Here is an 11665-nt window from a genome sequence, read left to right on the forward strand (position 1 = left end):
CCCTCATCCTCCCCGCGGCGGAGCGGCCGGCGCCTCATGAGTCACCGAGCCCGAGCCCGGGCCCGCACACGTGCCCGGCCCCGCCGCCTCCGGCCGGGGGAGGGACGGCAGGGGCGGCCTAGGGGCGGGCAGCGCTGCCCGCGGCCCGGCCGTGTCCGCAGAACACCCAGCGCGATTGCTCCAGACCCCCCAAACGCCGTCCCTGACGACACGATCCTCTAAAGATTTGCTTCCCAAAGCAGGTAGAAGGAGCCTGCTTTGCTCCCGGTTCCCGCTCTTCCTTCATCTTAGCAAGAGAAGCCGTTGCAGAGCGGTTGGTTTTGCCGGCGTCGCCCCAGCGAGGCCAGCCCGGAGGCTGCTGCGGGGGGTGGCATGCGGCTCCCCCGGCACCCACCCCGAGGACCTGCACCGCTCCCTGTCCCTCCAGAGCTGCAGGCCCATCACCGAGGCAACAGGTCAGCTCTGCCCCGTGCCACAGGGCAGGTATCGGTCTTGCCGTGTGGGTGACACTGACAGGAGAGTGCAGAAAAGGAGACACAAACAGTCTAGATCAGCCAGAGGTGTACCGATGTGTCCCCTGCCAGGACACGCACCCAGGGCCATGTGCAAAGGAGGCTCATCAAGCCACTGTAGTGCTAACCACACTTCAGGAAAGACATAAGCAAACTGAAAAGATTCCAAGGAAGGGCAAAAATTACGAGATTTAAAAACGCGACTTACCATGGCAAGAGGAACTGATAAAGACGACTAAGGAAGAACCCATTTGATTTGTTTTGCCTATAAAAAGTCATTATAAACTTGATGGTTATCTAGTGTTCTCTGCATTAACCCAGAGGACAGAAAAAGAGAGAGACACACCCCTAAGCATGTGCAGAGGCAGGCGGGCTGCCAGGCAAGGAGATGTATGGAGGCATGGGGAACGCTGGGTCCAGTCCCACCGGTGTCGGCTTGACGGGCAGTGGGATGAGAGCTCCAGGGACAGCAGTGGGGGTGAAAGCATGGAAAGAGCTGGAAGCAGCACCAAGAATGATTGAAGCACAGCAATGATAACCTGAAATTTAAGGGCACTATAAAGAGCAAGGAACACTTTTTCCTTGTATTTATGGTAGCGAGGACATGAAGATGGGCTTAAACTGCAGGGAGAGAGAGAATAAGGCTGGACTGAGAGGGGAAAAAGGACTGATAAGGTACTAAATCAAGGTTAGGCACTCTTCTGGAGGAGTGATTCAGGTACACTCCACCGTGCCTGGGGCAAGGGAACAGATAAAGTGACCTTCTGTGGTCCCTCTTCCAGCTCGCTCTTCCCCTGGCCCTGACAGGTTTACACTGTTTGATCTCATTTCTGTGTTACAGCAGCAGCCCAGTCGCTCCCCAGGCTCACAATAACCTCCTACACTGTTCATCCTTTCTCTTTTATTTTTGTGCCATTTGCCATAAAAGTGTCCTGTGCCTTTGAAAACTGGTTTGCAGTTCTCTCTATTTTACCATTTCAATAAAGTCAGTGACAGCATTCTCTGACTTTGTCCCTTGCTGTCTAGGCAGCAGCAGTGTCTGAGCCAAACTCACACCCAAAACCTACAAATATTTGTGATGATTCCTGGAGACATCTTGCTTAGTATTTTATTCCCAAGTATTCTAGCATATGAAGCAACTGCTTATTGATAAGGCTGATGGCATCTTACTGGTAAGGCTGAGCACATCTCACTGCATATACTTCCAAAAAAACTCAGTTATTCTCTTTTCCCTTAAACGTTTAGTTTCGATTTCTGTTTCCTTCCGTAGGGAACGATGCAGAGTGCTGTTGCCTCATGGCAAGTACTCCAGCAGTTTCTGTTCCTCCCTGTTGCTAAATTTAACAGTGCCAGTTAACCAACACAGGGAAAACCCTTCCTGCCCTGGGCACAGGCTCTGCCCAGTGGCTCCAGCAGGCACCAAAGCGCAGGTGGGTCCCTGACCGCCTCCCTGTGGGTCCCTTGGGGTCAGGTTGCCAGATGATCAGCACTGCTGCCTCTCCACAGGAACATCGAGTACCACAGGGAACTTCCTAGAGGCTTAACCACTCCGTGATTCAGGTAGCACTATAAAACAGACGTGTCACACACTCACAGCTCCACCTCCAAAGAGCTTTCTCCTCGCTGTGGTTATGAAAGAGCCATCAAATAAATGAGTGTTCATGGAGAGAAAGAGTGGGACTCCTTCACAGGGGCTCTGCTGCCAGCATAGCCTACCCTGTGCAAAACAACATCCTAATGTCTGTGAGGAGGCAATTTTGTCCCATAGTTGTTTCACATCGGCCCTGCACCAGCAGGGACTGCAGCACACAGCGAGGGTCTGAGGGCTGCTGCAAGGATTGGGTACCACAGGTACCGTGCACATTAGAAACCAAAGCACAAAAACTATGAAGGGTTTTCTGTGGTTAAGTTTTCAAATTGGGTCTGATCTCCCTTCCAGCTCCCTTCACAGCTCAGGCCAGTGCCCCAGCCCAGCACGGGCACTTCACTGAAGGGCTGCCCCACTGCTCTCCTCCTGTGGGGAAACACCAGATACTCCACAGACCTCTGTCCTTTACACCTTACACTTCTTGGTGACTTTATTCTGAATCCTCATCCCTCTCTCTTTTACTATTTTCAGCATTACTGGCACGTTACCATCTCTCTCCAGGAGCACGTGGTGGCCACAGCAGCCCTTGGGGCTAGGTGCTGTGACAAGCAGCGGTCATGCAGTGGTGCCCTGTTGCCAGAAAATAAACACCAAACTCCCTCCCACCCTCCTTCCCCCCAGGCTCCCTTATTCAGCCATGGTTTAATTTCAGCCTCTCTCTGTTGCTGCAGACTGGGATTCCCATGCCACCTGTTTTTTTAAATTGGGATGTTCATCCCTAGCCAACAGGAATAGCAGCCTCCAAGGAAGACAAAGAAAGAGACAAGGAAAAAACAATTTAAAAGACAAGGAAAAAGACAAAGAGTTTACCTCCAGTGTCAGGTGGTGTTAAACATCTTTTAACACAGACACCTAAGCAGAGGGTTATGTTTTGTGAGATGAAGTAATAATGAATAATTCCTCTCTTGACTTTGGGAGACAGATTTAGTTACCTGGTCTCAAGATGTAACTCCAGCTGCTTCCTTCGTGAGGCTTTTTGTTCTATTACACAGCTTGGACGGGATATAATTAACTTTGCTTTTTTTGTGCTCTAATCACCCCTGCAACAGAGCAAGCAGCACTTTGGAAACAAAATGGGTTTAGTGAGCATCCCTCCTGAGAGCTGTCCAGCCTCAGGAACATCCGGGCATGCTGCATGCCCGAGGGAGTGCAGGCACCTCTCTGCCTGGGAGAGCTTTCTGATACCTGCTGGTTAGCTCTTACGGCTTTTTTCTAGAAACTGGAGACTGAAAGGACAAAGAAGCATTCCATTTTCTTTCAGAAAAATGTCGTGTTCTTACACTTGTGTTTCAGTGAAGTTTAATCCTGATCAGAATAAAATCCACGACAATTGGTATCCCATCATATTTTATATTTACCAGCCTCACTGTGGTGCAGTGCAGATGTCCCCTCAGACAGCGCAGCCCTGGCTGCACAGCCCCGATGGGCTCTGCGAGCGAACATTGTACTGGGCCATTTGTGCTCTTCCTGTTCCCGTTCAAGCACAAAGAACTCCGTGAGCCATTTCCTCCCTGAGAACCGACATCACCGCGCCGGGCATTTTCAAAGCACTTGTTCTGGTCAAAGAGTTTCTGTACAAACTCCTCCCTGCCCAAATTCTTCTTAAATGATGGCATAGGACAGTGTCTGCACAAGTGACCTTTCCTATACACAGAGCTTAGGCCTTTCCTAAAAAACAACCAGTGCCTAAGCTGTGCCTCCTGGTGCTGCCTGGGCATCGGCAGCATGGTGGGGGTGTGGGTGCCAGCTGCTCCCACTGGAAGGGCAGCTCCCACTCTACCCCTGGTCACAGGGCTGAGCTCCATAGGGAGTGTTTGGTTGCATTGGTAATTAGGCTTATTTCATTTCATTTTCCCATCTAAGTCCATTTTCACGTGGGAACAACCTGCCCACTGTGTTGGGTGCTGCTCCCTGCAGTGGGAGGCACTGCCTCAAGTGCTGGCGTCTGCTGGGAACCCCGCTTGGACACTTCCCCATGGGACAAGGCACAGCCCCAGTCTGTCTTAGCGCTGGGAGACTGGAGCTGTGTCCTGGGCACCTGTGATGGCATTTCTCACTGTATCCTGTAAAGTGAATGCATTCCATTTACATTGGTTTATGCACATTACAGGGGATCAAACCCTAGGGCACAGGTGTCAGGCACAAGCTCTGTCATAACAAAATATCCAGGCAGGGCAAGGTAAAGAGGAAACTGTAATGAAATCTCAGATCCAGGGGTCTCCCGGATCATCATCCAATACCAACAACAATCACCACCTGGGATTCCAAACACCCAACAGACTAATTACATTACAGCAAAGATAAAGAAATATGTCATTGCACACTCAGCATTGTGTGCCACTCAACTCAGAAGACCTAAACCAGTACTAGAGGACAAAGAGAAATACTGTGTGCTGAGGAAGTTTTTTGAGAGATATTTCGTGTTTTAGAGTCCCTATGTGCTGTTGCAACCGGAGCAAGAAAGAGCAGCTCTCCTGGCTGAGTGAGTGCAGCCCTGGTGCTACTGAGGTGAGAGGCTGACCTACGAAAATGGTGCCAAGGTGCCTGCCCTTCCCTCTGAGCCCGGCAGGGCCAGTGGTCACCCGGAGCATGGCACTGGGACACCAGCATGTCCCAGAGCCCGACATGACGGTGGCTGTGGGTATCCTCTTCACAGCTGCACCTCGAGCAGAACAAAAGCACTTCCTCACTGCAGGGCTCCCACCCATAAGGGGCACAGGGGACTCCGTACCTGGCCTCACACACAGACAGAAACCACAGTGCAAATCCACCCGAGCTCCAAGTATGTCCTTTGTCTTCATTTCATCTCACCAAAAAGCTGCAATACAGCAGTCACAGAATCAGCCTATACTCTGATTTTCCTTCTCTCCTTGAGCCTTTATTAAAGGCAGACACAGGAGTTGCTTCAAACCCGGACTGAACACGACTGGGACCCTGGAGAAGCTGTTTGCTTCCTGATGCCCTTATTTGTGCAACACTGGTGAAGCTCAAGTTCCCCAAAAAGGTCTGACACAAGCTCCAGCGCTGCCGCCGCAGAAGGCCCTGCTGCCTCCCTGCTCTTCCGGATCCCGCTCCCGCGGCTGCTGCACGGCACACGCAGCCATTGCTTCCCCGCCAGGCCCAGAGCACATTTGTTTTAATGATCTCATCTGCATGTGCATTTTTGTAAATGTAACGCACAAATTTATGACTTGGCCCTTACACCGTTTTGTTCTTTTATTTTAAAGCCTCCTGCTACTACTATGTGATAGTATTTTTATTGAAAGCAATAAAATACTTATAATCTCTTCTAGTCTACAAGCACATAAATGAGCAAAATCCACACTGCAAATTCCCAGCAAGTAACTGTGATACATGTTACAGCTTTTTCACTTTCTGCACAGGCAATTTCTTTCCTTCTCTGCAGCTCATGCTGGAGCCCCTCCAGCAGTGCCTGGTTGCTCCCCCAGCCCCATGGCAGCAGTGTGGGTGCTCAGCCCAGTGGCTGCTGCGTGCAATCCAACATGGTGCTTAGTCACGGAAAACTGGCGGGACGTTCACCAGCAGCAGCAGATTTCACGGCATGAAGCTGAGGGTCACTCTCAGAGGATTAATGTCATTTTAATCTCCCATGTGCTTAACTAACACCCCCCAGAGTGCCAGAGCAGGGCTGAGGAGTGATGCACCAGGGGTGGACATCCACCTGCCTTGCCCAGGGCTGGCAGGACCCTGCGTAGGAGCAGCACTCGTCCCCATTGGGAAATGCACCCAAAGTGGGGCACAGCCATGATGGGGGTGCCTCACCAGCCCTGTCTCCACTCTACCGCCAGAACAGAACACATGTTAAACCAGCTCACAGGGCTCTTGTAAGCCTGTGAAAACTTCTCTCTCAACTTTTCCAGCACAGTAAGCACCACAGGTGATGAATTGATAAAATTGTAGTAAAAGCAGAAGAAAAGAGAAGATGCAGCCGCCGGCGCCATGGCAGTGGCTCCCGCGCCGCGCTTGTCCCGCGTGTCCCTGGGAGCAGGTTGGGGCTCACTCAGGGTGGAGCTCCACACCACAGGGGTTCCAGCGGACCCCCAGCACGTGCCACAGAGGGTCTGACTGCCACTTTTAATGCTCTTCAGAACCACAGAGTTTTGTTACTCATGCCTTGCATAAAAGCATCTTCCATTTAGTGTTCATTTCTCTAATATATTATTTAAGTCTTCACTAACTCAAGATAGCGATACTCATATGCGAAAGCAGCAAAATGAAAGACGACAATAAAACCGTCCAGCTTTGCGAACAACTCACCGTCCGTCGCCGACAGCCACACTGTCCTGCTGCGATCTGCGGGCTCGCGAGGCCCCACGCTGGGGCGAGTGGCTCGGTCTGCACCTGGGGCTCCTGCACGGTGCACAGGGGCCAGCAGCGCTGCTGGCACAGCCACCGCCTCCCCGGTGCCGCGGGGCCAATTACAACCTGCTGCTCTGTGTGACCGCAGCACGGCGGCCTGGCGAGGGGGAAGCGGTGACAGGCCAGAGAATGACACTTACCAAACCTATGGGCCCGAGGGTTTGAAGTGAGCCCTACGTGCAGCGGTAACCACGGCCACGGGCTGGGCTTTGCATATATATTTTCTTAAGGAAGAAAAAATTACTTTCTGCTAAGAAAAAAGGACATGCCAGAGGAAGTGCTTTGCATGGTGGCTGCAGCCCAGCTCGCTGACGGGGAGCTCACGTCAGGGACACGGACACGCGGTTTGAAGCGCTCCGGTTGCAGATGTCTCCCTGTAAGCCATTAATCTGCCTGCTGGCAGCTGGCGGGGGAAACGGGCTTGGGCCGCTGACATGGGCCATCGCCCGCGGTCCCTGGAAATGGGGCAATGGCTGGGGCGGCGTCCCCGGGACTCCTTCCTGCTGCAAGCCGCAGATAACGGCTGCCTGGCCAGCGTGCCGCCGCCAGCACCCACAGCATGGCTGGCCCCGCCAACCAGGGACTTTCAGGCCCATTTTTGCTATTTCTGCTGTGGTTACCACCATCTCCTGGCTTCCAAAGCCAGCAGCCCTTCCGCCCAAAGCTCTGCTGCACTCAGAGCCAGAAGTGTCCCTCACTCAGCCCAGGGGGAAAATGCCACAGTGGCCCATTTTCACTGGTCATGCCAGCTTTGGTGAACACGTGGAGTGGCTCCCACCCCCGGCAGCGTCCATGGTGGGCACGGCCCAGGCAAGGGGTGCGTGGGCAGCAGCCGAAAGCCCCAGTGTGGGCACCGCTGCCGTGGAAGGCCACGTGGCTCTGCTCGGCTGTGCCAGCTGCTCCCCACAGCCAGAGCACGAGGGCTCGTACCCACAGCTGCCGTGCTGGGAGCAGAGCTGCCTCTTGTGGGACCTGGGCCCTGCACTGCCCGAGCTCGGGGCTGCTGGAGGCGCAGCTGGAGGTGCAACACGCAGTTAAGCAGCCTGGAAGTGCTGCCGAGGGACGCTGCAGCCAGCATGGCCATGCACAGGATTTCCTGTCATTTCTTTCCGCTCCTCCACCAGTGTCCCCCTCTGCTCCTGCCCTGCGTTAGAGCGCTGCTGGATTCACCATCCCACCCTGCGGGGTACTGCAGGAGTTAAGGGAACAGCTTTCCATAAGTCCCCGAGCCTGGCTCATGGCAGGTACCAGCCAGCCCTGGCCTGGCACAGCCCCAGCTCGGCCGCAGCACTCGCAGCAGAGTGGGGGGAGCGTGTCTCTGTCTGCACAGCTTCCTCACTGAGGCTGCCGCAAGAACTGCCCCGTAGTGAAAAAGACAAAGCCTGAGTCCTGATTTCCATCACTAATAAATAATAAAATCAATTGCAGAGAGTAAATGATACAATGATTTGATTTTACTAGGATTTGGAATAATCACCTGAGAGATATCCATTCCTATTACAGAATTTTGTGTGTTTTGGCAGGGATAGGCATACTTTGCATGAGGGATCTCCTCCCATCTGAAGCCTTTTTCCAAGCAAAGCATGGGCACCCTGGGCTTTCCAGAGATTCAGCAGCCTGGTCAGAGTAAAACCCCTGATGAGGGTGAAGGGTACCCAGAAATTTCACCCAGAGAGATACAAGAGATAAAATTTCCCATGGTTGTCAGCTATCTGTGCAGGAACCCAACATCCTTAAGGCCTCCACCAGAAAAGAGGCATCCATGGAGAGGGGCCCTAGTCTAGTCTGAAAATCATGGCTGAACTGACAGATTTTCTCCTTTCTCCTGGTACAGCTCTGGCACTGCCGGGCACAGTGCATTAGCAACACCCCCGTTTAACCTGACATGAATACCCAGGCTATAAACGGAGAGCAGAGCCCGTCCGCCTTCCCTGTGGTGTCAGACATGCAGCAGGGGGAGTCTTCATGCTCTGCTGAATGAGTAAAACTGCTCACTAAATACTGATCACAGACGCACTTGTTGGCACATCATTACTCAGGCCGCGGTTCGCTTTGCCGTGTTGGTTCTGAATTGAGCTAAAGTGTTGCTGGCCCCAGACTGCGCAGGGTGAGCAGTGGTGGTGGGACATGTGACAACACTGCCTAGCTTTTTTCCTTTGTTTTGTTATTGTTCCTGAAGAGTCCAAAGCCTGAGGCTTTTCTTAGGCTGCAATTATTAAAATAATTAGTTCCTTCAGAAAGGTTTTCTTGTCTCTCAGCTCAGATGCCCTCCTGCGGGGGTGGCAGGGGAAGGACAGCAGGGACTGAGCACAGTGTCACCGTCTGCTTCTCGCCCGCGCTGGGACACCCCGAGCCTGCCAGCTCAGCGACCCTGCCACCTGCTCCCAGCCGGAGCCACGGCCCGCGGGACGGCTGCGGCCGAGGTGCCTTGTCACAAACACGGACACCACACCCGAGAGCAGAGCTGAACAAAGGCTTCCTCTCCTTGCAAATGTCACCAGTGCCTGCGAGCTCTGTGGAGGAGCATCTCTGGAGGGGACTGGGGATGTGTCTGCTCCCGGCCGTGCTGTCCCGAGGGCAGGTGTCCGCCTCAGGGGCTGTGCCACTGGCAGCAGCAAGGTCATCGTGCTGCTGAAGGGGTTTCTGTTCCCAACATTGCAGTAGCTTTAATTCTTTCTCAATAAAGCTGACAGCGTCTGACCGATCACCCAACTCCATTCTTCTCATTATTTTTCTAAATTTTGGTCATGTCTTTGTCTTTCTTTTGAAAACTAATGACTGTAAAAGTTTTCAGGGGCAGGAGCATTTTGTTTTGCTTGCAAAGAATGAGGAGCCTCTGGTTAATCTGTAAAAGATTATCTGAATCAGAGGAAGTGTGGGAAACATATGGACAATCTCGTCTCTCCCTCATTAGGAGATAAAGTGTCCTCGCTCCCCATTTTCACCCCAGCACTGGAGATAACAGCTTTGCCTTCCTGCTGGATATCGTGTCAAACAGATCCAGATTGGAAACAAAGGTCTCTTCCCTGATATGGGAACCAGGAGCAGGATCCGCATGTTTTTATATTAAACCCCAGTGTGAAATAATAATAAAGTGACCCTTTTGTACCTTCTTGTGTTGTTCAGGCAGCTTTTGTATTTTCTGTGAGGAATTGTATAAGCGAGGCAGACCTGTGCCGTGGGCACACCAGCCTGGCTGGCACTGGGCAGGAGTGGGAGCATCTCAACATCCCTGAGCTCCATCCCATAGAGGATTGTTTCAGTCCAACCATAAAGGAGCAAGGGGTTGGCTCAAAAATAAAACATGTAGTTCCCAAAAGTGAAATTCATATGTAAATGCAAAGTGCATCAGGTAAAATGACAGACACTTATTTGCTTTGTTTGGCATTTTTTTCCTTTCAAAAGGTAGATCCCAAACAAGTGATGCTACTAAAGGCATTCCTGCTGTATTCTTTGCCTTTTTTTCCTCTTTTTCTTTTTTACTAAATGTATCCAGGTATGAAATAAAAGATATCTTTAAGAAATTTGCAGGTTTTCAGGCACTTTATTTAATTTTCTTTTTCAATCCTACATGTTATCATCCCAGTGCCTGGCAAAGAGCCAGTGGAACTCCATTCCTTCCCTGCCTTTCACAGCTTCCCTGGGCTTCCAGAGCAATGGCACATTCCTGCCCGCACCAATGCAGCCAAATCAAATATTAACTCCTAGAAATGTTCCTCATTTCTCTCACATATCATCTGGGTGAGGCTCCCCAGGCTCTGAAGTTTGCCGGTACCGCGGTGCCTGTGATGCTGAGGCGCATTCTGGCACATTTCCCCTCCAGAGGAGAGCGCTCCCGCCCCGGAGCAGGGGTGCAGGCGGGGGTTGGACCCGCATCTCCTGCCGCCCTCAGCACGCAGGCATCGCATCTTGTACAATCAGGATTCAGGCACTTTGATCTCATCTCCAAATCTACTATTTCAAATCTGAGCTGCCCAGCTGTGGGGGTTGTGCGGGGCATTGCCTGTCCCCTAAATGACAGAGGCATCAATAGTTCACAGCCACATTTAGAAACAAAGCAATTCTTCAGGGAAAAACCACAGCCAACTACTTATTAGTTACTCTCAATATTTGACTCAAAGCACGGCTGCTGCTGAGCAAGAAACACTGCTCTGGTGAAAGCTCTGGAGTTTTACCAGCATATCCCTTTTGCTTCCAGGGAATTTGTGCGTCTGTGAGTCAAAACAGTCACGTTTAAAAGTATTCTGCTTTAAAACTGCCAAGGGGCACAAGTGGAAGCACGAGGTGAGTCTGCCTTCACACAGAACACAGCAATTCCAGATGTGGAGATGTTTCTAAAGGACAACAATAATGCACAGCCTTTCATACAGCCCCACACAACGTAACCCAGCCATGCTCCAGCACTGCCACAGACCGGCAGGCAGTGACAGGGAGAAACAGTCCCCTCCTGCCAAGCAGGGACATTAAGATGACGTTGCAAAGTCTGATTTCATTTCCACATGACCATGCAGGATTGTTGCTACTTGGCCTACACACACACTGAAACATTACAGTGTAAGGAGCGAGGCAGACGCGGCTTAGTGACTCCCATATTTTTCGCCAAATAACAAGGATGCTATTTTTTTTCCCATGTTTTAGCAAGCTCTGGCCCCAGCAGTGCCCAGCTCCAGCCTGACACTCTTCGACAGCACCCTATTACTCGCAAACCGGTGTAAATGTCACACGCCTTCCACCAGCTCCGGCAAAGCCGAATCCGTGCCGCTCCCCTCTTAGAACGCCAGGCTCGTGTGCCAAGAGGGAAATGCTGCTCCAGACCTCCCAGAGGGCCCCGCCCTGGTGGGAGGGTGAGGTCAGGGGCAGTGCCAGGGCTGGGCTCTGACGGACCGGGGCACGGGTGGGCAGTGGGAGCACGGCAGGGAGGCAAAACACAGCCAGCGGCTCTGCGGGAGCGCCGCGAAGCCTCTCCAGCACCTACGGGACATCGTGTCACAAACCTTCCTGCACACAGCCAAGCGCCGCGGAACGCCCTGCCCTGCCCAGCCCTGCCGCGCCTGCTGAGCGCCGGGCCGCGGGGACACGGCTGCGGGGACACGGCTGCGGGGACACGGCTGCGGGGACAGGGCTG

The 11665-nt window shown here is 52.5% G+C and overlaps 1 protein-coding gene across 8 annotated transcripts in view; it reads right to left on the minus strand.

Annotated features, from left to right (window-relative positions):
* MBNL1 (muscleblind like splicing regulator 1) overlaps positions 1-6627 on the minus strand; it is an 80446-nt gene extending 73819 nt beyond the window's left edge. For 3 of the 8 annotated variants that reach the window (XM_042042671.1, XM_042042668.1, XM_042042666.1), the window contains exon 1: positions 6439-6457. The gene's annotated coding sequence lies outside the window, so the exon portion shown is untranslated. Of the gene's footprint in view, positions 1-6438 lie in introns of all 8 variants that reach the window. The other 5 variants (XM_042042673.1, XM_042042670.1, XM_042042669.1 and 2 more) reach the window with 3 other exon arrangements.
* Between the last annotated feature and the right edge of the window lie 5038 nt (positions 6628-11665).

Source organism: Corvus kubaryi, unplaced genomic scaffold, assembly GCF_017639235.1.
Source record: "Corvus kubaryi isolate FWS band 111438036 unplaced genomic scaffold, C.kubaryi_AGA036_p1.0 37397, whole genome shotgun sequence".
Lineage (NCBI taxonomy): Eukaryota > Metazoa > Chordata > Aves > Passeriformes > Corvidae > Corvus > Corvus kubaryi.